The sequence below is a fragment of the Trichechus manatus genome, unplaced genomic scaffold (genome assembly GCF_000243295.1).
Source record: "Trichechus manatus latirostris isolate Lorelei unplaced genomic scaffold, TriManLat1.0 scaffold00074, whole genome shotgun sequence".
Taxonomy (NCBI): Eukaryota; Metazoa; Chordata; class Mammalia; order Sirenia; family Trichechidae; genus Trichechus; species Trichechus manatus.
The window spans coordinates 12,535,701-12,560,693 of record NW_004444010.1 but is presented as its reverse complement, the minus strand read 5'-3'; the positions used below and the strand labels follow the sequence as shown (position 1 = coordinate 12,560,693).

Genomic DNA, 24,993 nt, shown 5'->3' with positions numbered 1-24,993 from the left:
ATTTGTTATAAACTCACTAAATGACAAAGCATTCCATGAGGGTCTGCTGGAGGAAAGGTTTTATTATTCTGGAAGATTTAGTTCTTCCAGATTTCCCTTTATAATGCTTACTTTTTGGTTTTTAAACAATAATGGGCTACATTGGTTTTTGAAGTCTTAAGTATAGTTTATTATGATCTGTTAATCTTTTTCTGCTACTGGCATAAAAAATATTTTAAATTTCTATTTGAAAATTCTCACTAAGCATTCATTTAAATGTTGCTCAGAATGTTATATAACGGGGAAAAAAAGTACATGTCCTTTCAGAAATTACTTCTAAAGAACTCCTTGTATCCAGAGCCAGGCTGTAAGAGAGAAGAGAACCTGTTGAGAAGTGTTTTTGTTATAAATCTTACTACTGTTTTTGAGTTTTATGAAATACCTATTAAATCAATTTGCAGCTAGATTATGAGGAAGAGGAGCCCTGCTCACTCATCTAAAGCTGAAAGTGGAAAATTACTCCTTGGTGATTAGAAAAACAATCACGAGGTGAGCACTGTTGGCATGGAGACCCATCTTATGAGACGATAGTGTTTTTCTTGAGGATGGCAAAAACTTGAGAGAGGATGCTTTATTTCTCACCTCCTAAATTTTCTTTCCCAGTTTTCTGTGGGGAGAAAGAATGAGACTGCAGTCATAATCTAACAGTTAGTGGAATAGTTATAAGGGGGTAGGGAAAAAGGAGGGACCTGGGACCTAAGGACACACACACACACATATGTACACACGCATATACATATACATGAATACACACATGCACATATATATATACCTTTATATATATATATGTATATATAAACCTGTTAAACCTGTTGCCATCCAGTTGATTCCGACTCATAGTGACCCTATAGGACAGAATAGAACTGCCCTACAGGGTTTCCAGGGAGCGACTGGTAAATTCAAACTGCTGACCTTTTGGTTAGCTGCCTGAGCTCTTAACCACTGCACCACCAAGGCTCCATGTGTGCGTGTGTGTGTGTGTGTGTGTGTGCAGGTGTGTATATATATATCTGTTGTTGTTGTTAGGTGCCATTGTGAGTTGTTTTTTGACTCATAGTGACCCCGTATGACAGAGTAGAACAACCCCATAAGATTTTCTTGGCTATAATCTTTACAACAGCAGATCCCCACGTCTTTATCCTGTGAAGCCAGTGAATGAGTTTGAACTGCCAGCCTTTTGGCTAGCAATTGAATGCTTAAGCATTTGTACCACCAGGGCTGCATATATATATATATATATATTATATATATATATATATACAGAGAGAGAGAGAGAATTTTATTAATTAGAATAATATTTACCAAAAAAGCTTTGATTAAAAGTTGCCTTCTAATTTAAATACAAAAATACAAATTTCAAAAATTGACACAAACTGAAGCATGTAACCTAGATAAAGCAACATCTGTTGAAAAAAAAATTGGAAAAGTTGCTTTTAAAAATAGCCCTCCAAAAGACACCAGGCCCAGAGAGTTTCTGAGAATGTGTTTCCAAACTTTTAAGAAATAAATAGTATGTTATTTAAATTTTTCTAGTGTTTATAAAAAGAAAATTAGCTTTACAATTCATTATATGAAATAGACCTATCTGCAATGGCAAAGCCAACAACCAATAAATAAAGAGATAAAATCCCAAGTACAATATTAGCAAACTGAATCATGTATTTTGTTAAAAGATTCATGCTACAGCTCAAGTAAGGGTGATTCCAGAAATGCACACATGGTTCATTGTGAGGGTATCTGCTTACAGAATCTACCATACTAATAGGTTAAAAGAGATCAAAATTTAATATCAATTCATCATTTTAAAAAAAAAGATGCAAGTAAAATAGCAGCAGAGTAACCTGTTTTCTTTCTCAATAGTCAGATTTTTAAGTGTGAGCCATTTCTATTAAAGTCAACTTAATTATAAGCACTATCGTGTAATATTGTGATGTTTTGTATAATATTGTTATGAAGTTCTAGTCAATACAATTATTTAAAAATAAAATATAAAATGGAAAGTGACTTTATAACTATTTGGGTATTTACCTGAAATGGCCAAAGTAATTAGTTGAAAAAATTATTAGACTGAATGTGAAGGTTCAGTAAGGTGGCCAAATACAAACTACATATAAAGAAACCATTAGCTTTTCTATAAAACAGTAATAATCTATGGAAATTATAATGGAAATAAAACATTTTCTAAATAGCACAAAATTCCAAACAAAAAAACATACTATACCTACGAATGAAAATAATAAATCTGCAGGTATTTTTTATGAAGAAAACAACAAATCTTAACTGAAAGACAAAAAGAAAAATAGAGACACCATAATAATATCTCACATTTATTAAGCATTTAAATGCCTTGCACATTGCATATTAAACCATTTATTAATTTTATACAATCCTCTGAAGTAGTTTCTATTATCATTAACTTTAATGTTTTAAAAACTCTTTGGAATCAATAATAAAAAAGATGAGCAGGAAAATCAACACAATCAATTCATAAGAAAAGAAACACAGTTTTCCAGAAACTTGAATAACAGCCCAAACTTTGCTGGTTGTAGCCTAACCTGAAAGAAATGCAAATGAAACAACAATGGACCAACATTTTTCTCCAGTCAAATTGTACAGATTAAAAAAAAAAACCCAAATAATACCAAATATTGACTCATGTTAGGTCATTCTTATTTACTACCAGTGAGAGTGAAAACTTGAATAGCCTATCTTGAAGGCAATTCAGTAAAAATTACCAAAAGCCTTTTTAAAAAAGTTTATACTTTACCAACTGGTAATTATACTTCTAAGAGTTTATCCTAAGGAAGTAATTAAGAATTTATGGAAAGATTTAGCTATATCATTGTTTTTTATAGTATAAAAGTGAAAACAAGCCAAATATCCAACATGAGAATTAGTTACATATATCAAGGTAAATCCATATGTTGTATTGATATATGAGAATAACTTTTGGCATGGTAGATATCGATATGTTAAAGAAAAAACATATAAATGATACATAAAATAAGAGCCCATTTTAAAAAAAAATCTATTTATATAGTAATTCATTGGAAAACATCTGGACAGTTATCCCAAAATACTTACCATGGGGTATGGCTCAAGGGATTGTAGTTGATTTTTATTTTCCCAGCTAAATGACGTGTCTGAGACTTAGTCTCTTCATCTGTGAAATAAAGGAGTCATCCTAGATTTAATCTAAAGTCTTTTCTGCAAAAGTTTATCATAATTCTAAAAGCAATGATGGTTAATAACCTTGAGAGAATGGTTAATTTTTTGTTTTTGTTTTTTGATTGAAGTTTGGAGTTAATAGAGAAAAACTACGTTTATCCTGAGCTATCCCTTTTTATTTAAAATTCACATCCTGATATTTGTTAATAAATTGTTCAACTTTGCTTTCTTGGTTAAAAATACCTATTTTTGGTGTGGGGTTGGGTGGGGTGAGTAAAGCGTTGAATTGAAATTAGGTATGTTCCCCTATCAGGTTCTGAGAAAGAAATCATGCCAATAATGTTATATACATTTTAATGTTTCATCTACCATTCACAACCCTACAAACCATTCTTATTTTTGGTTTTTTTTTTTTTTTTAAATCAAAATTGACTTTGAGAAACTATAAGACATACAATGCTTGAAAAAGTCCTTTTGCTAGAGATTTTAATGTGCCTCTAAATTGGTGGGAAATAGTTCTGATCCTACTGTCTAATGAATATCGCTCTACTCTTATTTCTGACTAAAACTACCTGGGAAATAATATAGAATAATATCTCAAGTGGTTATGTAGTACCTTATCATGGGATGAAATTAAAAAAAAAAAAAACTCAATTTGTTATTAAATACTCAACATTTCACAGCGTTGTTTGTAAGCCACATACAATGGTAGCAAAAGTGGCTTTCTAAAAACGATTTGCCTCATTCATGCTTGTACTAGGTTGCCAAGTAGTAAACCTGGCAGACGTCATGGACTTCCAAGAGGGAACATATTTTATTTGCCTTACACCACCAGAGGATTTGGCCAATTATTGCTATTTGTTTAACGTTGGTGTTGACATAGTGCCTTTGCCCTGAGGAGCTCCAGGTGCTTTATAAAATTGGTCAGCAATTCACATCACAGCCTTTATGCCTGAGAGTGCGCACTGAAAATAAAAATGATTTGTGGAACCTAAAGCCATCCCTCACTCACACTCCTGTTTACCTAGTAAAACAAAACAATCTGCCGAGAGCTAGCAGCCAAAGGCTCTGGTGGGGAATCAATGGGACTTTCTCCTTTGTGTCACTAGGTAAACTCTTGTGAGGAAAATTTGTCATTCACTCTACTGAGTTGGGCCTACCTATAGGCTATTCCAACACCCATTTCTTTCTCAATAGGGAAATCATTTTCTTCAGGTCTTAGCTCTAATAACTTTCTTATTGAGGCCTTTCCTGACCATCTATTTAAAAAACAACAAAACAAAACCCATCATCAAGCCCAGATATTCTATATCCTCTTTCCTGCTTTATTATTCTCCACAGCACGTGTGACTATCCAACATACTTAATCTCTTTATTAATTTATGACCTACTCTTTTTCCACCAGATTGTCAATTTTATGAAAGTAGAAACTTAGGTGTTTTGTTCGGTGATGAGTCCTCAACACTTAGAAGACAGCCTGGCACATAGTAGGTGTGCAGTGACATTCGTAGAATGAATAAATCTACCAAATGGTATAAGAAGAAATGGTTGGATTCCCTTATTGTTGACCATATACAAAGGCATCAAAGAGAGGGGAAGAAAGCAAGATGGGCTTACATCAGATCAAGGCTTCCGCACTTCCCCATGGTTCCTGCAAAAGACTCGGGGCTGACTTGAAATGGCTGGACTTGGGTTAAATGTCCCCCTTTGAATCAATCATTGAGGCTGACCAGGCCTATGTTCATTTCAGGCATGGGGGTCAGTCTCATCCAAACCATGTGGACAGTGATGGAGAGTGTTTCTCCAAAGGAAAATTTAGGTTCTATTATCAGAATAAGAAGGAAGAGATACTTCATGGACACTGAGGTATACACTGTGATGAGAAACAGAGCAGAATACAATTCTAAGTCTTTTAATGTTCTACTTTTTTGTAATGTCAGCAGACCACATATATAATAGCCTAGTTGTGGAAATTACATGGTGAAAGAAAAGAAATGAATTTTTGCTCTATTTCCAGAAGCAGATCCTCTCTACTGATTACCTATATAATAGAACAGACTGATTGCCATCAAACTGATTCTGATTCATGGTGACCCCATGTTTCTCAGAGTGGAACTGTGTTCCATAAGATTTTCAGTGGCTATGATTTTTCAGAAGTAGATCATCAGGGCTTTCTCCCAAGGTGCCCTGGGTGGTTTCAAACCACCAACCTTTTGTTAGTAGTCAGGCACTTAACTGTTTGTGCCATCCAGGGACTCCTCTTTTATAATAAATGAGATATTATTCTTAACTGAGTGAAGAGGATATAAACGTGTAAAAAGAGTCTACATGTTGGCTGTGTGAAAGGCGAAAATCCACTTGAGGTTGTTATTACTTATTCTTATTATATAATTCTATTGACAATCCCTGCCTTATCAATCATTTATTATGTAGGCATGATACTAAATTCTAATCCTCTTTTATATATTTTATTAACAAGAGACTACTTTGACTATACTAAAATTTTCTAAAACTGTTTGTTCCAAATATTGGAATTTGGATTGTGTATACACTACCATTTCTCTTTCTTATAAACAATGGATAGAAGGTTGTGGATAAATACAGTTCACAGGTAATGCTAAAACTTTCAACCCTTACTTCTTGTCTCTTTTTATAGTAAGAGATAACTTAATAAAGATTCCAAAATTAAAGATATTTGATTTCCACTCATTATCATTTCTCTCTAGTCTGCTCTATAAAAGACCTGTTATTGGGTGGAAACCCCAGGTTCTGCTTAGCGTGACTCGTATCGGCCAATAAACAAGAGACTGAGGTAGGAGAGTGGAAATGTGCCTTTATTTCTTTGGGCAAGGAAAGGAAGCAGTCAGGGCTGCTGCTGCCAAGACTGCTCTATAAGGACGAGGGGAAAGGTTATTTTTAAGGCGTTTACAAGTAGGAAGTTCATACAAATCACGTCAGCAGCATTCTTAATCTTACTATGCAGGTGCAATGGGGTTTACATATAACTTCATGCATCAGGATTTTAATGTAAAGTTACGGGGCAGGCCAAGCAAAGGAACTAGGATTCTAATGCAAAGTTATGGGACAGGCAAGCAAGCTGCTTGAGACAGTGGAATTTTCCACAGCCTGAGGACCTCTGTCTTAGACCTAGAGGAAGAATTAAATAATATACCATCCTATTGATAGATGAGGAATCCCTGGGTGGCTCGAAGAGTCAAGCACTAACCAAAGGTTGGAAGTTCGAACCTACCCAGAGGGGTCTCAGAAGTTTCTGGCAATCTGCTTCTGAAAGGTCACAGCCTGAAAACCCTATGAAGCAGTTCTACTCTGCACACATGGGGTCTCTATGCATCAGGATCAACCTGACAGCAACTCAACTGGATTTTTATTAATGGATGAAAATAGAACTCACAGGCAGAGTGGTTAGGTAATCAGAGAATGGCTTGACCAGCATGAAAACACGTTGCTCATGTGAACCAGTTTTTCATGTTATGCTATACTATACGAACAAAGCATTACTGATACTTGTTTTGATACCAGCCTTTTTACTGAGTACTCACTCAGGTTAGTTTATTAATTCAGAAGTAACTCAGTAGTTCGGTATGACTATATACCAAAGTATACACCTGGATATGGAAATTACTCAAATGGATAGTTAATTCAATGTTAAAGGAAAAAACAATGAAAAATTTGTGGCTAAACATTTCCATATGGTGTTTTGTTTAAGGCACAGTGTTCTAGTAGCTCATTTTTTTCTTTATTCTTGGGAAATTGTGATTATTTCTAAGTTGTTGTTTTCCAGATAAAAGATGTGAGACAGAAAAAAGGAAGGTTTTCTCAGGAAAGCCTTTTCTTTCATCTCTCAGTTGAATAAGATTTGTAGTTGATATCTACCAATATCCTATCCATATCCAATCCAATTTATAAAGATTTTCAATCTTTTTTGAGAGATTGGTTTTTGTGGTAGGAGAGAAGAAATAAAAGGCACATAACATTGTCATTTTCCCAGCATTCCAGAAAATAGTAATGTCATATACTGGGCTACTAACCAAAAGGGTAGCAGTTTAACCCACTCAGAAGCACCTCATAAGAAGGGCCTGGTGATCTTCATGCAAAAAGTCACAGCCATAGCCATGAAAACCCTATGGAACAGTTCTACTCTGCAACACATGGGATTGTCATGAGTTGGAAATAACTTGAGGGCAACTGGCGGTGGTGGACATTCAAAAAATATTAATATCATAGCAAACCAATAAAATAGCATAGGTGGCGTTGGTGGTTCAGTGGTAGAATTCTCGCTTTTCATATGGGAGACATGGGTTCAATTCCTGGCCAGTGCACCTCATGCACAGCCACCACCCATCTGTCAGTAGAGGCCTGTGTGTTGCTATGATGCTGAACAAGTTTCAGTGCAACTTGCAGAGTAAGACAGACTAAGAAAAAAACAAAAAAAAAAAAGAAAAGCCTGGTGATACACTTCTGAAAATCAGCCAATGAAAACCTTATGGATTAGGCAGCGTTTACGGGCCCTCCCTTCATAACTTTACAACTGCACTGATATAGAAAAATATAATCTAAGCTGGATAATATTTTTTCTGATTATAAAATAAACATTTTCATAGACTCCTCAAAGTATTGTGGACCCTGGCCCAGGTGCCTACTGTGCCGGTTGGATTAACTGGCCCTCTCCTAGCTAAATTGGTTACATTGTAACTGTGAACAAAGTGGGATTTGGTAAACCGAACAACCATTTTCTGTTTTTTCTTCATCTTTCTAGATTAAATGTGGTTTTACTGTAAACATTAGTTGCTGCTAGTGGGATGGAAGGAGGGGGAGTTAGGGCTTGGAAAGGGGGTTGGGATAAGGCAGGGGTAGTGGGCTCCATCAGCAAGACGTCACCTGAAAACTGCTCAGGTTCTACACCCTCAACCTCTTTCCACAGAACATAACATAATTTCACTTAGTTTGTCAAAATTCCTGTTCTGAAAAGGTTCATGTTCTTGAGTGACTGATACTGTAAGGGAAATGCCATCAGGATTACATTTACATTGTAGATTTTACAGTAAGGAAAAACTAGAATTTTTCAGGCAGAGATCACTTAGGGTTTTATTCAATACAGTACTTTGAAGTAAAATTGATGTTGGAGTATTTTTCCTGTAATCTAGGTGAAAAGCCAACCTGTCATTTAACAAAGTAAATGCTTATTCACATGTTTAGTAAAAACTCCTGTTCTTTCCATTGAGGCTGACTCTTATCTGAATATTTAGTTCCCAGTTATCAATGGTTTTGAGAAACAGCCAACTTGGATACATGAGTTCTGTCAACGAGTATTTCTTGAGAATCTCCTAATCGTGAACTCTGTAGAATGAAACTGGATAGGCTTGTCTCAATACCCATTTTTCTGTCAAGCATCACTGATAAACTGCAAATTTTGTTTGGTTTTACCTGATTGGTGTTGGAGCCAGGCAGATATGGATTGAAACCCCAGCACTGCTGCTTACTGGTTGCATGACCTACATTTACCTGAAATTTCTGAGTATCTACCAGGTGCCAGGCACTGTTCTAGGCACTGAGAATGAAAAGATGAATAAGATGCAGTCCCCATCTTCAAGGAAGTCACAGTTTAAAAGGAAAACAGGCAAATTAAAGGCTTATCAAAAGAATGGTTATAAAATGCAGGGGTAACAGTGAGGCATATGAGCATACTTTAAACTAGGTTAGTTCCTGGGTGGCACAAGTGGTTTGCACTCGACTACTAACCTAACCTAAAGGTTACTGGTTCGAATCCACCCAGGGGCACTACAGAAGAAAGGCCTAGAATCCTATGGATCAATTCTACTCTGTAACAAATGGTGTTTCCTTGAGTTGGAATTGACCCTGCAGCAACCGATTTTTTGTGTGTTCATTTAAACTAGGTTATTCCATCAACATGGGAAGTGCAACATGCTTGGAAGAAGTGATGTTTTGGCATGTCTCTTTACCTCTGAGCTTTTACTTTATATGTATTTGGATACATACCTCAGAAGGCTGTCAGATTTAAAGACGAGAATGCATAAAACTTATCTAGCCTGGGACATGCTGGTTCCACAGCAGATTCAAATTCCATCACCATTCCCTCTTTTTTCTGATAAAAACCAAGTCAAAAAGAAAGATTGAAGAAATGATAAGTCACCAATTAGATAATCAGTCCCTCCGTGCAACAGGTAAGACTATATATTCATGTTTCAATTGGAGAATCTGTTAATAAATTCATATGTATCATTTACCCCAGGTGGGGAAATAGAGTCTCTCTCTGCTCCATAACAAAGATTCCAAAAACCAAACAAAGCCATAGGCTCGAAAACAATATTTTAATTAATGATTAAAATTATCTGTTTCTATCCACATATTTGGGTATCTAGAGAGATCTAGAAAATAAGCGAATTCTAAAAGTGCTACAGGTTAAAAGACTCAGTTTATTGGAAGAAGTAAACTAATACTTGAGAAATATTGTCGTGTGATACACATGTCTAGAAATTGTGCCTATATTCTGGCTATAAGTTGCTGACTTGGTGGAGGAGTTACACTTAGAGCACTTATTGATACTACATATGATATTTGAAAAAGCACTTGCTAATTTAGCTTCCTAGGAGCCCTGGTTGCATGATGGTTAAACACTCAGCTGCTAACCAAAAGGTTGGCATCTGAACCCACCCCACAGCACCATGGGAGAAAGACCTGTAGATCTGCTTCCATAAAGTTTACAGCAAAGAAAACCCTATGGGGACTGTTGTAGTCTGTTGCATGGGGTCACTATGACTTGGAAGTGACTTGATGGCGCACAACAAGTTAGCTTCCTGACGGCTGCTCCCTCACACTCTGTGGAGATACTAGTGCCATCAAGTCAACTCTGACTCATGGGGACCCCATGTGTGTCAGAGTAGAACTGTCTCCATAGCGTTTTCAATGGCTGATTTTTTGGAAATAGATTTCTATTTTCGAGGTGTCTCTGGGTGGACTCAAACTCCCAACCTTCTGGTCCACAGCCAAGCATGTTAACTGCTTGCACCACTGAGGGACTCCCACTGCAGAAAAGTTCAGAATTTCCCACATGGTAGAGGGTGCCATGTGGTTGTAGGAAACTCTCTGTTGCTCTGAATGTAACTAATAGTGATGGATCTCCCTTCCTTTTCTGTGCTGCCAACAACAAAGACTGTTTCTCATCATTGTCACACAGCCAAATGAGCTTCTTCTCTCTTACTGACATATTTAAAGAGTCAAATCCTGGCAATATTGTCCCCTGAGTCCTGCTCTGATGTCAGAATGGGAGTGCTCATTACCAGAGGTGATGGAACCCCTTTCCCCGCACTTCTCTGTACAGGCCTCGGTATAGAGGCCTCTATCAGATGCTAGGGACAAACAATTCTGCATTAACTCAAACCAACCATGGCCTTTGGCAGCCTTGTGTCTTTTGCCCTTTGGCACAGGTAGAACTAGCGTCAACTGGGTAATTCAATCTTTGAGATCCTCCTTCAATGAATGAGAAAATCCAGGAATGTGCTGCCAATTGCCTCTCCTTGTGTGCAGTTTTCTTGGGTGCAGGGTGCTGAATGGTGACAGTCCATTTCCACACTTTCCCTCCTGCCACTCCAGGATTTATTGTCTGCATGCCGCAGTTGTAAAGCTAGCATGTGGCATTTTTCTGCCACTGGCTCTTGAACATTGGCGATTGTGTGGTTATATTTCCAGCGCTACAGTTTGAGAAAATTGAGGAAGTAAACAGATAGCAAAGAATTCACAGGTCAAGCTGCTGTTGCATCCTCCCTGGGAGGGCTGATTTTATGTCTGTGTCTTCCATGCCTAGACTCCCGTGTAGCTTCTGTCTTCCCAGCCTTCATTGCTTTGGTTAGATGCTTTCAAGTGGGTTTTTCTGTATGAAGTCCCCGTAGAAGAGGTGTTTACATGAAGTGATGGGTGAGCGAAGCTTGCTTGACATGGAACCTCGGAAACTTTCCTGTAATGAAAAGGTTTCCTGGCTTGTGGGTGGGCGCTATTCCATCCAGACAGACTGGAATGTGGCTGGGCAGCCAGGAGACACATGGACTTGTGACCACCAAGACTTGTGATCACCAAGACCAGCACCTAGCTAGAAAAGTCCCAGCAGCTGGGCCCACTAATCCCTTCTGAAGGTACTAGCAAGCATTTGACCTCTTTAAACCTCTCCTGGATTTGTTTTTCTGTCATTGCAGTCTTTTTTTTTTTTTTTTTTCCTTCAGCAGTTCTCTCAGATGGATACCCTTAACAAAACTTCACCCTTTGGCCATGTGAGTTGGGTATGAATATGCATGGATTTCACTAGTAGGTGAAATAAATCAGCATGACCTTGATGAGGCCATTTCTAGCCTGTTTGGATCCTCTCTTCTAGGAATTTGTTTACAAACAAATATTTAAGCCTAAACTGAACCATTTGGACATTTTAACAATTAGCAGGAACTCAGTATCCTTAAAATGGTTGCTAAAATATGCACATAAAACTCAGATAACATCTTTGCCTGCCCCACTCCCTCCCCCTATTTTAGATTGCAATTAATTCCCTTCACCACAGCCAGCACCTGACTATGGAATAATTTACTTCAGTGTCACTTAATGACGAAAGCCTGGCTGGCATTAGCTCAAGTTATGCAGCTGCCTATTAATTGAAGAAAACGCCTCTGTCACTCCTCAGTCAAACACGATCTGATTCAGCAGATCCTTTTCACTCTCATCCCTTCTATTATACCAAAGAACAAATGTAAATAACTCTCACTTGGCTCTGCTTGTCATGGATTGTAAATTAGCTGGCAGCATGCAGACTGATTGCGTTAATGCTTTCTGGGCTGCTCTTCTCAATTGATTTTTATTTCGAGAAGAGGTTTGGACATTTCATTTCTGAGGCCTTAATGTTGCCCAGTAGAAAGAAATATTGTAGCCTGCCTTTGTTCTTTTATACTTTTATTGAACAAAGTATTGAAGGTTAGGTGCTGGTCTTCTGTGAGCTGATGATGTGTTTTTCTATTATACTTGACTGTGGTTGGGGTTCTATTTTAAACAGAACCTCCAGAGAGATTTGTTCAGGATTTTTAAAACATATAAACATATAATACATAACACATGGTGTGCCAAATTTTTTTTGATGAGTGCATTGTATAATTCTTAAAATATGAAACCACTTGGCATGAGAAGATGATATAGTGTGTTCAGAATCGTGGAACTTTTCCATAAAATGAAATTCTGTGCAGAAATGACGTAGGAGAATTCTTGTGGGAGTGCTAAAATAGTACATCAATTTGATCCTTGCTGGATATGAGAATTCAACAATTATATTATTTTTTTTTAGAAATGTTTCATTACTGAAGGCCTCTTCTTTGCCTTTCCTCCACCTCAATTTCTGCCCTTTCTGTACAATGTGCTTGCTGGGTGCTGAACAGCTAGTCATTATTAGACTCTGAGCCCTGAAAATGAACTTGATACAGCAAAATTGTATCTTGCCAGGACTTAGGAAGTCCAGTGAAGGGTGCAAGAGGATTTTGGCAACAGGGGCTAGGAAAGAAATCAGGACCTGGCAGAAAAATAGAACTAGGGTGCTAGATGACACCTGAGAAAACTGACTTGTCCCCTAGCGTCTGACCTTGTAAGTCATTAGAGGCACAGTCCCTGAAGAGGTTAACAGAGTCTGACTTGGATTAGGGTCCCTGGGTGGTGCTAATGGTCAATATGCTCATCTGCTAACGAAAAACATAAGAGATTCAAGTCTACTCAGAGGTGCCTGGGAAGAAAGGTGTGGCAATCTACTTCCAAAAAAAATCAGCCATTGAATATCCTATGGAGCACTGTTCTGCTCTGACATACCTGGGGTTGCCATGAGTTAGAATTGACTTGATGGCAACTGGTGGGTCTTGGATTAGGCTGTCTTGGGTTACAGAAGATCAAAAGCTAGAAGTGGCAGCAAAGCACTGTGGTAAGAGGCTATCCTAATTTGAATGTCTGACACAGTCTAGTGGCCATGAAGAAGACGTTATCGAGTGGGTAACCAGGGAAGAAGAGTAGATTATGCAGGACCCAGCAGTCACAGCTAAACCCTAGGCCCCAGTCTGAGTGGACTGACATAGTTGCAGCTGAAGTTTTGTTATGGCCTCCTCTTTGGCAGGATTCTTTCATGAACCCAGTTAGGTTGAGCCCGCAACGAGTAGATACGGTTGAAGGGACTATGGGGAACTGTAAGCTGTCACACCTGCAAACTAGAGAAGAGTCTTTTAGGAAACCACTGATGTAAAAAAAAAAAAAGAAAAAACAGAAATCACATTCATTTATCTAATAATTATATGCCCTTTCTGTATAATTCTGAGAACATATTTGGCTAAAACTGTATTTTTTTATAAAAGAGAAGAAGGTGGCTATAGGGAATTTATTTTTATTTCTAAACCAACAGACAATGTGTTTAAATGAAAAGTGTTTTACTAGTCAGGCATTGTCCCAGTGTAAAACAAGGGATTTTAAGTCCTGAAATATAAATGTATGTTTATTCTGAACATTTGCTAGAAGTCTGATGATGGGTATATTTATAGACTGAGGTGAGAGGAGGCTATATTCTAATTAGATAACCTCCGATTTATTTCCTTCATTTCTAGAAGCAAACTTTGTCTTGGTAACTTTTAATTTATGAACATTGGTGCCAGGTTTACAATTCTTTGATTTTAATTGTGCATTTCCTGTGATAATTACAGTGAGAGACAGTTAGGCAATAAATGTTATATATTAGTGCTTTTTATGTTCCAGGCACTATTAGTGTTCCCACCCTAAAAGAGCTTACTAGAAGAGTGGGAACTTAAGTCATATTTCCCAACGGCCACAACGTGGTGTCTCTGATAACTTAGCCATTGCTAAGGGCATCACTTTTTTAAATTATGAGACCCTTTACTTGGCTTAACTTATACCAGAACTAATGATAATCAGAATTTTTTAAGAAATGCCTTCTTCCTAAAAAGAAGACTAAAATAACAAGCCTACAAGACAAAAGCAACCCTCCTACCAAGCCCAATTTGATACAGGAGTCTTGAGTTTCAGCTGCAACTCAAAATTGGATTTTCATCTTGGTATTCTCAGCACAATAATATTACAGAGGTTAACGAAAAGGCTTTGGACCAAAGAGATCTCATAGTTGCCAGCTTATTGTTTCTTATGATCAGTTCTAATGATCAGCCCCACAGAGTGTTTAAAGAGAATTCCCTAGTATTGCTTCAATGGGTTAAGCTTACAGATGGTTTAAAATGGGGGAGAATATGGCAGGATCAAAATCTTTCTCTTACTTTGTAGCTATAAGAATTCCGAATAGACAGCCACCATTTAGGTGGTAAGGAGAGAGAAGAAACTAGAACTTAGAATGGGCTTATGTGTGGGCCCTTATTGTTCCAGGGTTTACAAAGGACTACACTATCATCATATTAAACAAATGGTTCCTACTTCTTGTGCCAGCTTAATTGCCAGGTTGGCTCCTGAACAAAGAAATCACAACTGAAGCAAAATATGTTTGTTGTTGAAGGCAAAACTGCCTCCGAGCAATCTTTGTTGTTTTTATCCCCCATTATTTTTTTTAAAACTTGCAGAAACAGGACTCCTTTTTTTTTTCAATGTGCCTTATGCTGTTAGGTTTCAGCGTGTAGTATATGCTTCACATGTTTAGGCAGCAATACTGTTAGATATTGATGACCAAAATTAATATGGCGGGCGAAATGGGATCGTAGATTTCAAAACGCCATGCTATAACTGCACAGACAGGAACAAAATGTGTCTCTCCACTGAAAGTGACATGTGTTAGGCAGAGGTTCTCAGAGTGTGGTCCCCAGACCAGCAGCATCAGCATCACCTGGGAACTTGTTAGAAATGCACATCATCTGGTCTCATCCTAGACTTAATGAATCAGAAATTCTGGGGGTGGTGCCCATAAGTTTGCACTTAAAAAAGTTCTGTAGGAGATTCTGATGGTTGCTAAAGTCTGAGAACCACTGGTGGAAAGAATGCCACAGGGCCAATGTAGAAGAACTAAACTGGTTCTATCCCTCTTAAAATAAACTAGATGACTATGTTTAGAAATTTGCGAAAGGATATATAAATGCATAGTTTTTTGTTTATGTGTTTTTTAGTAGAATTTTGTTTGGAGTTACGCATTAGTATTTCACTTTTTTTTTTTTTTTTCCACTTTTGAAATTAAGAAGTAAGCTGAGAGGTACAGTGAGATACTTGTATAATTTTGTAGGAATAATGGAGTTTGTTCTAGCAGAAAAGGGTATCTCATGGTAAAATGTCACTAATATTCTGTCTAGACACATATTCTTTTTTGAGGAAGGATACACAAAAGAAAATTGGCTTCTTCAAGTTCAAGGAAATGGTGTTTTAATTCTGTAGAGAAGTAATTTCATTTTCTTGGAGAAATGGGTACGTCAATATTAGTAATTTAATTCTCTTCTTAAATATAATGATGGTCGCTACAGTTCTTACCAAGGCTGAAAGAAGTAAAATAAATTTAAATCTAGCTGGTGATTGGGATTTTTTGTGTGTGAGTGTGAAACTGTATAGTAGGAAGTATAGCTTTGTAATAAGCTAACAGCTAATTATCATGTACTATTCCTAGTAGTACTTTGACCAGATAGCTAAGAACATAAATAAAAATCTGAACTCTGTGGCTTTGTAGCTAACTCCATTTGGGTCCACTCATTTAACAAATTAATATCTGTGAAGCATCACTATAATGGACCTGGACTGTACAAATGAACAAGACAGTCACAGCCATGGTTCTTAACAAAGTAAGGATAGATGAGTGAACAAGCAATCCCAATGAAGCATTATAACTATCTAGATGACACGGAGTGTGATGTGCTATAAGAACAACTCTCCTGGACTCAAGGGCCAGGGATGGGATCATGGCTCATGAAGGGGCACTCAAACCTGAAGGCTGGGTAGGAATTGGCTAACTGAAGGGGATGGCAGGCAAAAGAGAAGAGCATGTGCAAAGTCAAAGGGTAGTAAGTTCCGGGTGCAATTACATAACTGAACATGGTTTCATCTAGTGGAGCTTGGAGGACAGGTGGTGGTTGTACAGGGGCTGGAGAGTGATAAGAGATGAAGATGGAGAAGAATGCAAGGGACAGAAAAGAGAAGGTCTTGCATACCATGTTAAGGATTTTATTATCAGCATGGACTTTATTCCAGAAAAATGGTAAGCCTTTGAGATTGTCAGATTTGGCTGTACTTTGGAGACTGGGTTGGAGTAACACAGGGCTGGAGTTGGGGAGACCAGCAGGGACACAATTGTAATAATACAGACAACAGGTACACATAGCTTGGACCAGGAGCAAGACAGTGATGAAGAGAAGTGAAAAGATTTAGGAAATAGATTCAGTGGGAACTGGTGATTCATTTGGCATGGAAGTGAGGAAGGAGACCCCTTGAGCAACTAGATGAATAGTGGGTCATTCACTGAGCTAGGGGCATAGGAGGAGGAGCAGTTTTCTGGGTGAAATAATGTGTTCCATTTGGGTGTAATGACTCTGCGAAGTCTGTGGTTGTCCAAGTAGAGCTATCCAATAAAATGTTGGAAATGCAATTCAGGCCTGGAGCTCAAGTGGTCTGTGCACTTCTATTAGACCATTTTGTTCTCATAAATGGTTTCCATGCTTTATCAGGGCAGAGGCTAAAGGCAAAGAACTTTCTTTATGGTTGTTGATTACTTCTATAGTTACTGGGCACTACTCTTGATGACAATTTTAAGTACCCCATGAATTTTAAAACTGCAAAACTTTTCTGCAAGAAATCCTAGAAAGCAATTTAGGTTACTCAGTGAAACCTACCAATTAACAGCACAAATTATCTTTCAGTTGGGATTTTATTTCAACAATAGAAAATATGAAAGAACTGGAATGGTCTAACCCCAAATTTAAATACTCTATTCTCATTTCTATTAGGGATAATTTCCCTGTAATAATGAAATATAAATATATCTACTATAGATGTGCTGTTTGGTGAGAGCAACACTAAAAATCAAATAGGTGACCGTAATAGCTAATAGGTAAAATAAGTATTCACATTTAGAGAAAGGTTTATATTTATCATACAACTCTCCTTAATTTTATAGTGATGTTATATCAGTGCATTTTCAAATAATATATGTAAATGAGAATGTTGGAAGCTTTCTTTCATCATGTAAGAAAAAAATGTTGAGGGCAACCTAGCTACTGAATAATTACATGTGCAAGTGGTGGTTTTCAAAAACTAAAGAAAAATCTCATATAAATTATGAACCGCTCTGTAAATTTTATCTCAAATTCTGTCCATAACTATGAAATTTTTGACGTTCTTTTATTTTTGAGACAGTTAGGTGGTCAGATAAATTAATATCAGAGAAAAGCAAGAGTTGTCATCAGCAACAACAATGACAGCAAATCCCATTAATGTTTGCAAGTTGCCAAATTAGAAAAGTTAGGAAGCATGAAGAATATATTTCTGATGGTATGTATTCTCTTTAATGTCTGCATTGCTTTGGCATTATGAGTGAACAATTAAACCTTCTAACATGAAGTAGTAAGTATAATTTTTTTTCTAATTATTAATTGGGAGTCTTCTATTTGAAATACAAAATTCCTGCTCATACATGAGGTAGATTATAGCTGGACAAGTTGAGGGTTGGTCAAAACTGTTAAAGCTTGCCTTCTGGGAGTGTCATCTTTTTTCCTGTGTTCTTGTTGGAATCAACTCGATGGCAATGGGTTTGGTTTTTTGGTTTTGTCTTAATTCATGTCCTCAGAGCCCTTGTTCTCTCTATAAATGCTTTATTCCAGCCAACACAGTGTTTATCCTCATGTCCTATCATGACCTTTGTCTTAACTACTCAGTAAAATATGTATATATGTATGTGTGTATCAATATACATATACACACACATATGAACACATACATATATTTTTAACCATCCACTGAACAATATTAAATTATCCATAAACTTGAGATAAGGTATCTTCAGTTTGAGGTGGGCCTTATTGAAGCTTAACAAATGACTCATATACCAAATATATATTGGTCATAATATATGGAGCAGTATTATATTTGGGACTAAGGGTCTTACTTTTATGTAGGATGTCCCAGATTTACAGTCATAAACATTAGATTTGGCTCATTTGAAAATAAACAGAAACCCAGATTAGCTGTGTTTTTCCATAGTGTCAGTCACTGCAGTAGGTACACAGAAAGCCTCATGTTAAAAAGAAAAGAAAGCAGATATAAAGAAGCCAGCAAGGGTAAGTTAAATAACAGTCTTAGAAATGTTCCCCAAAAGCTGAAATCTAAGCGATTTGGAAAAAATAGGAAGAGTTAAGTATTGTAAATGCACAGAGCTGAGAAATCTTAACTGAAAATAGACCTGGCTAGTTCCAACATGAGTGTTGGAAATCTTTAAAAGCTACCTTTTTCAATTACAAATAAGAGTGTAATATTGATATACTCCACAATTTGTATCCAAATCACCACTTCCATAACATATCCTTTATTCTTGTACCCTTGTTATTTTAAAATATAATCTACTTATTCCTTTATTTTAATGTTGCTCCTTTTTTTATATTTCTTTCTTTTGGCTCCTGACATTTTTTCTTCTTTTTCTCTATGACTTCTTTCTTCTCTGAGTTTATTAAAGTATGTTTACATCAAGACTAAAACCCATTGCTGTCAAGTCAGTGCTGACTCATGATGAACCCATGTGTTACAGAGTAGAACTATGCTCCATAGGGTTTTCTTGGGTATAATCTTTACAGAAGCAGATCACTAGGCCTTTCTTCTATGGTGCTGCTGTGTAAATTCGAGCTGCCCATCTTTAGGTTAGTAGTAGAGTGCAAACTGTTTGCGCCACCTAGGGACCTATGTTCACATCAGTGCCCTAAAATAATTTTTCATTCTTCATTTTAGATATTTTAACTATAAGGGCACTTTAGTTACATCTCCACCAAGATTTTTATGGTGCTATATTTTAATCACTATTCTTTAAAGATTGTAAGGGATCAATTCTTCAGCATAACTCAGCCCCAAACAGTGCAATGCTAGTACAATCCATGAACATGACAATGTGCTGATGTTGTTCAGGCGTTTACAAAATACTGAGTATCCAGTATGTCCAAGGCAAAGTCAACCTAGGGATTTTAGGATTTACAGGATCTGCCGTTTATATGAAAATTTTATGAATAAAAATTATACTGAAAAAAGAAGTGTTGACATCAGTTTGCATTTATAGACCCTTGCTGCCTTTTAAAAAAAAATCTGCTCATCTTCTGTCATTAAAAAGGATATATTATAAGTTGTGACAAATAGTGATTATGAAAATTTTATAGTCTACATGTTAATGGTAAAAATGAAGCAATTATGCTACTTTGTTGTATTTTCCCAGTGATTTATGTTAGTATTTACTCCCTATAGGAAAATGATGCTGATAAGAAGGCCCAAATAAGTGTCAGCTGAACATACTTTCACACATATCATCTCATTGTTTCTGCAACATCCCTAGGAGGTAAATGTATAACACTTTAATTCATTAGCATCATAGCAGATTATTAAGCAAATCAACAGAATGAAAATTTAAAGCTACACTATCAAATTGAAAAAGCCTCCACTTATATTTTCAAGCTGTAGTTCACTTACTCACTTTAAGTCACTTGGGAAACTTAAACATCGGATGCCCAGGCCAGACATTCAGACCAATGACAGCAGAATTTCTGGGGATGGGACTCTGGTGTAGATATTTTACCCAAGTGGGTCCACTGCTTTAAAGGCTCACAGACCTCCACCTAGAACTGCTGGTTAAGATCTGCATCCACACTGGCTTTGCCTCCCAGTGTTATCACTTTCCACTTGTTCAGATCAGTATGAAAAATGATCATTTGAATCAGCTGGATACATAGAAGAGGTGCCCCCCACCTCCCCTCCGATCTATACGTAAAAACTCCATTTAGCCTTCATCTATGTGAGTGTTGTTGTTACTAGTTGCTATCAAGTAGGTTCCAGCTCATCGTGATCCCACGTACAACATAATGAAAAGTTGCCCAGTCCTGCACCATCCTGATAATTTTTGGCATATGTGAGTCCATTCTCATGGCTGTGTATTTTGAGTGCCTTCCAACCTTGGAAGCTCATCTTCCAACATTATACTGGATAATATTCTGCTGTGATCCATAAGGTTGACATTGGCTAATTTTCCAAAGTAGATCCCCAGGCCTTTCTTCCTAGACTGTCTTAGTCTGGAATCTCCGCTGAAACCTGTCTACCATGGATGACTCTGCTGATATTTGAAATACCAGTGGCATAGTTTCCAGCATCATAGCAACACACAAGCTATCACAGTACAACAAAGTGACGGAGAGATGGTGGATCTACATGAACAACTAATGCAAAATATGCATCACACCCAGTATTAAGAAATACTTAAAATGAAGCCAAAGATATCACCTTGTCTCCTATTTTTTTTTTGTCCTCTTGGCCATAACGTTCAACCCAGCCCACACATCTCTCAAGTTCTCACCTCCACCACCACCATCACTGGTTTGTATGTTTGAAACTAGAAATTGCCAGAATTCTCTGAAGCTTGTTTCTCTCATATTCACTGTAGAGCTCACGCCTTTGCCACAGCCATCTCCTAACAAGAGAGTGCTATGTAAACTCACAGCCTAGAAACTCTCATCGCTTCTCCACTACCTACAAATAAACTCAAACTCTGGAACTCAGAAACTCCTGTGAGGTATAATTCCTTTTCTTGCATGTTCACCCCTCAAGGCCCCTCTGTGATCGAGTGCTTTTGTGCACATACTGATTCTCTTTTGGAAATTCCTCAAGCCCTTTCTGTACCTAGGAAACTCACCTTCCAAGACCCAGTTCAAACAGTACCTCTTCTGGGACTGTCTCTGGTTTTCCCACGAGGATCAGATAGTTCTTTGGCATCACTTTTTTTATAGCAAAATACCATGTAGGTAAAATGGTGTTTCCAGTCACTAAAATAAAACTATAGGCAATCCAAAATAATTGTTTATTGCTTTTTTAACTCACAGGGAAAAATACTCATATTTTTTATGACTCTGGATTTTTTAAATATAGTTGATTGTAAGAAGATTTTGCTTGTTTGTCTTTGTTTTTTAACATTCCCTCCCCCTCCCCCCCGGTTCTGTGACTATCATTAAGAGAGGAAATAAATCTCTGGGAAAATATATTTAATTATATATCTAAAATATACCTAAATATCTAAAATTTTCTCTGGAAAAATATATCTAAATAATAAAACATGTCAGATATCAACTAATATCTGATGTATTTCTTAATATTAGACCCAATGCTTATTTTATAGAGTTATTTATGTAAATTGTTGAAGAATAATTGGGACTTTTAGGTATTAGCTGGGTGGGAGCAGTATCATGTATTCAGCTGATCCAAATATTCATTTTTCAAAACCATCTGTCCACATGTTTTTTTGATTTTGGTTTAGCCCAAAACAGCTAATTGTTGATTCAGATTTTCACCTTTTACCAAACAATTGTGCTTTTTCATATATACCATCTAACAAGGCTACTGGGTCAAGAAGTAAGGCACATTTTAGTGTAAGAAGATAAAAAAGCATTCACTACGACTTTAGCTAAACATTCTGTCAGTGCTTAGCAAGCATCAGAATCACCTGAAGAGCCTGGTAAACAGGCTTTTCAAAGTTCCTGATTCTGTAGGTCCGTATTGCCAAACCCGCTGCCGCAGAGTCGATTCTGACTCGTAGTGAGCCTATAGGACAGAGTAGAACTGCCCCCATAGGGTTTCCAAGGCTATAAATCTTTATGGAAGCAGACTGCCACATCTTTCTCCCTGTGAGTGGCTATGGGTTCAAACTGCTGACCTTTCAGTTAGCAGCCAAGCACTTTAACCATTGTGCCACCTGGGCTCCTTATTTGCTCTTCTAACAACTGCCAGGTGATGCTGATACTGCTGGTCTGGGGACCCCACTTTGGGAATCATGGCATCATATTAACACGTTTATCATTTGAGCTTTGAGTACAATGCATATACCTGTGAACTGCCAATGAATAGTTTGTCACCAAACATTCTAGTGTTTCTAAATAACCATATATAGTCATAGCCCCAGAGAAGCAGAACACATCTATATTAAGTCTGTTTTGTTGGTGGTGGTTTCTTTTTTTATTTTGCCTACTTTTAGTATATGTAATTAAATCAATGCTGGAGAAAAATGTTTACTAATCTTAGCATCTCAGATTTTCTAAAACAATGAAAGATTCTATCTTAAAAATTTTGGATTTTCTCTCTTCCAGTAAGTATAATCATATGAATTTCAGGCAATGTCTGTTTTTGAAAGGGATATTGGACTTTTTAAAATTAACAAAATTGACAAATTTTGTCGATAATATGTACAAAATATTCTTGTACAAATACTCTAAATATAAATGGTAAAAGTTCTCATTCCTATTTTCAGAAAAATTAGCAAAATAATTCTACAGGTATTTGGGGGAATTTTATTATCTTTACTATAATATGGATTATAAACTTGTGTTATAATATTAAGACAGTGTGTGGGACAAATCATGTCCTAATCTTATCCTAAGGAAATAAAAACAATAAGGCTGGTAGTGCCTTAATTTGTCATTGTGCTATTTACCAATATCTTCTAATCACATGTGACTGAAAATGACAGACAGTAGACAGAAGAGAAGCTTGGAGAAATTAAGAGATATGTCCCGGCTGGGGAAAGACCCTGGGCTAGACTGAGGTCTGGAGACTCTCTTTAACTCCTGTTATCCCACCCTGTCCTCAGATGGCCCACTCATGCTACACTCTGTCTGGGACGTGGTCTTAGGAATGGCACACCCAGCAGGAAGAGAAACCATGGAAGGCTGTAGCCTCACTTCTTTAACATCTTGGATGGAGTTGCTGAATGTCTAGACAGTGAACCTGTGAGCAAAAGAATTGCAGAAATTTTGAGTTTGAATTAACTTAATTTCTTTAGGTTTAAGGATTCTGTGACCAACTTAAAAAGTAGAGTATTAATATTTTATATTTCTTTAGCTAAAACTTTTCTAATCACTTCAGTGTAAATCACATTGACTGATTCCCTAGACAGCTGTGTGAAGTGGACAACATGATTATCTCCTCTTTCAAAGTAGGACTAAGTTTTAATTAACTCAAGTGACATACTCTTCAACTTAGCTAGTAGAGGTCTATGTTCTAACACTTTCACTTCAAATATGGCTCATCCTCAATCCAGGTTGGCTTTCATTCATTCATTCATTCGCGGAGCAAATATTTATTGAGTACATATTATGTGCCAGGTACTGTTCTAAATGCTGGGGTTACAACATTGAACAAAACAAACAAAAATCCAAGCCCTCCTAGAACTTACATTCCAGCAGGGGATGTGGTACGCTGAATAATGGCTTCTCTAAAGATGTCCATGACCTAATCCCCAGATCCTGTGAATATGTTACCTTACATGGAAAAAAGGACTTTGTATATATTAAGGATACAGACCTTGAGATGGGGAGATTAAGCTGGATAATCCAGGTGGATCCAATCTAATCATATGAGTCCTTAAAGGCAAAGAACATTTACTAATTGGATTAGAGAGAGGTGATCACTGAAGAAGGGTTAGAGAGAGAAAATGTTGCTAGCTTTGAAGATGCTGAAAGGTTGCTACAAACTAAGGAATATGGGTGGCCACTGGAGCTGAAAAAGGCAAGGAAGTGGGTTCTCCCCTAGAGCCTTCAGAACACAGACCTGCCTTGATTTTAGCCCAGTGATACCTGTGTTGGACTTCTGACCTATGAAAGTGTAAGACAATAAGTTTTTATGGTTTAAACCACTAAGTTTGTGGTAATTTTTTACACCAGGAATGGAAAACTAATACAGGGAGGTACAGACAATATTCAAGAAAAACCAGTAAAATATATAGTATGTTAGATAGTGCTAAATAGTAAGGAGAAAATTAAGTCAGGAAGTAAGATGTGAAGTATCAGGAGAGTAGAAGCTTGAAGGAGGTGGGGGGGGGAAAGAACATCTCAGAAATAACAGGAGGCCCAAGGCTCTCATTGTTGGACAAATGATCCTGCCTGACTGACCATGAATCTCAAAATCAAAAGAATAATTAGTACCATTCCAGAATATTCAAGCTTCTACCAATAATTATCTATGATGATTTATGATAAAGGCTCAAAACTAGACAGATGACATTCTGATTTTTCTGTAGGTAAGTAAAAAGTCTTATTTAAATAACATCATTCACTTTTTCATATTTTGTGGAGAACACATAAAGCAATTTAATATTATTTCATTAGCACCAACCATAGAGCAAAAGATTTCTTAAAATGTGGTCTAAAGTAAATATCTTGGGGACATTCTGACTTGAGTTCTTTTGGGCCATCTGTACAACATGATGGCAACCAACAGCTCATAGCACTGCAAAGGGATCTCAGGCTATATCTGACCCTCGTTTGTTGCTATACTAAATTAAATCCCTGAATAAAAGCTATTGTAATTATTTTATTATCAGAGATCAACTTTCGTATAGTAAATAAATAAAAGCAAAATCAACTGCTGACTCAGTGCAACATTCACTGTTACTCCTGATTAAATTCTTCACTGATACTTCCAAATAACCTGATTGTAAGGCTAAGTCCATGGTTTTGTATGAACATGCTCTTAAGTACTCTTAAAACAAGCAAACGAACCTGAGTATCTGATTTAAATATATATATA

The 24,993-nt window shown here is 37.0% G+C and overlaps 1 protein-coding gene across 1 annotated transcript in view; it reads left to right on the top strand.

The window, feature by feature from the left end:
- PDE4D (phosphodiesterase 4D) overlaps positions 1 to 24,993 on the top strand; it is an 889,016-nt gene that overhangs the window by 255,648 nt on the left and 608,375 nt on the right. The gene's annotated exons all lie outside the window — the stretch shown is intronic.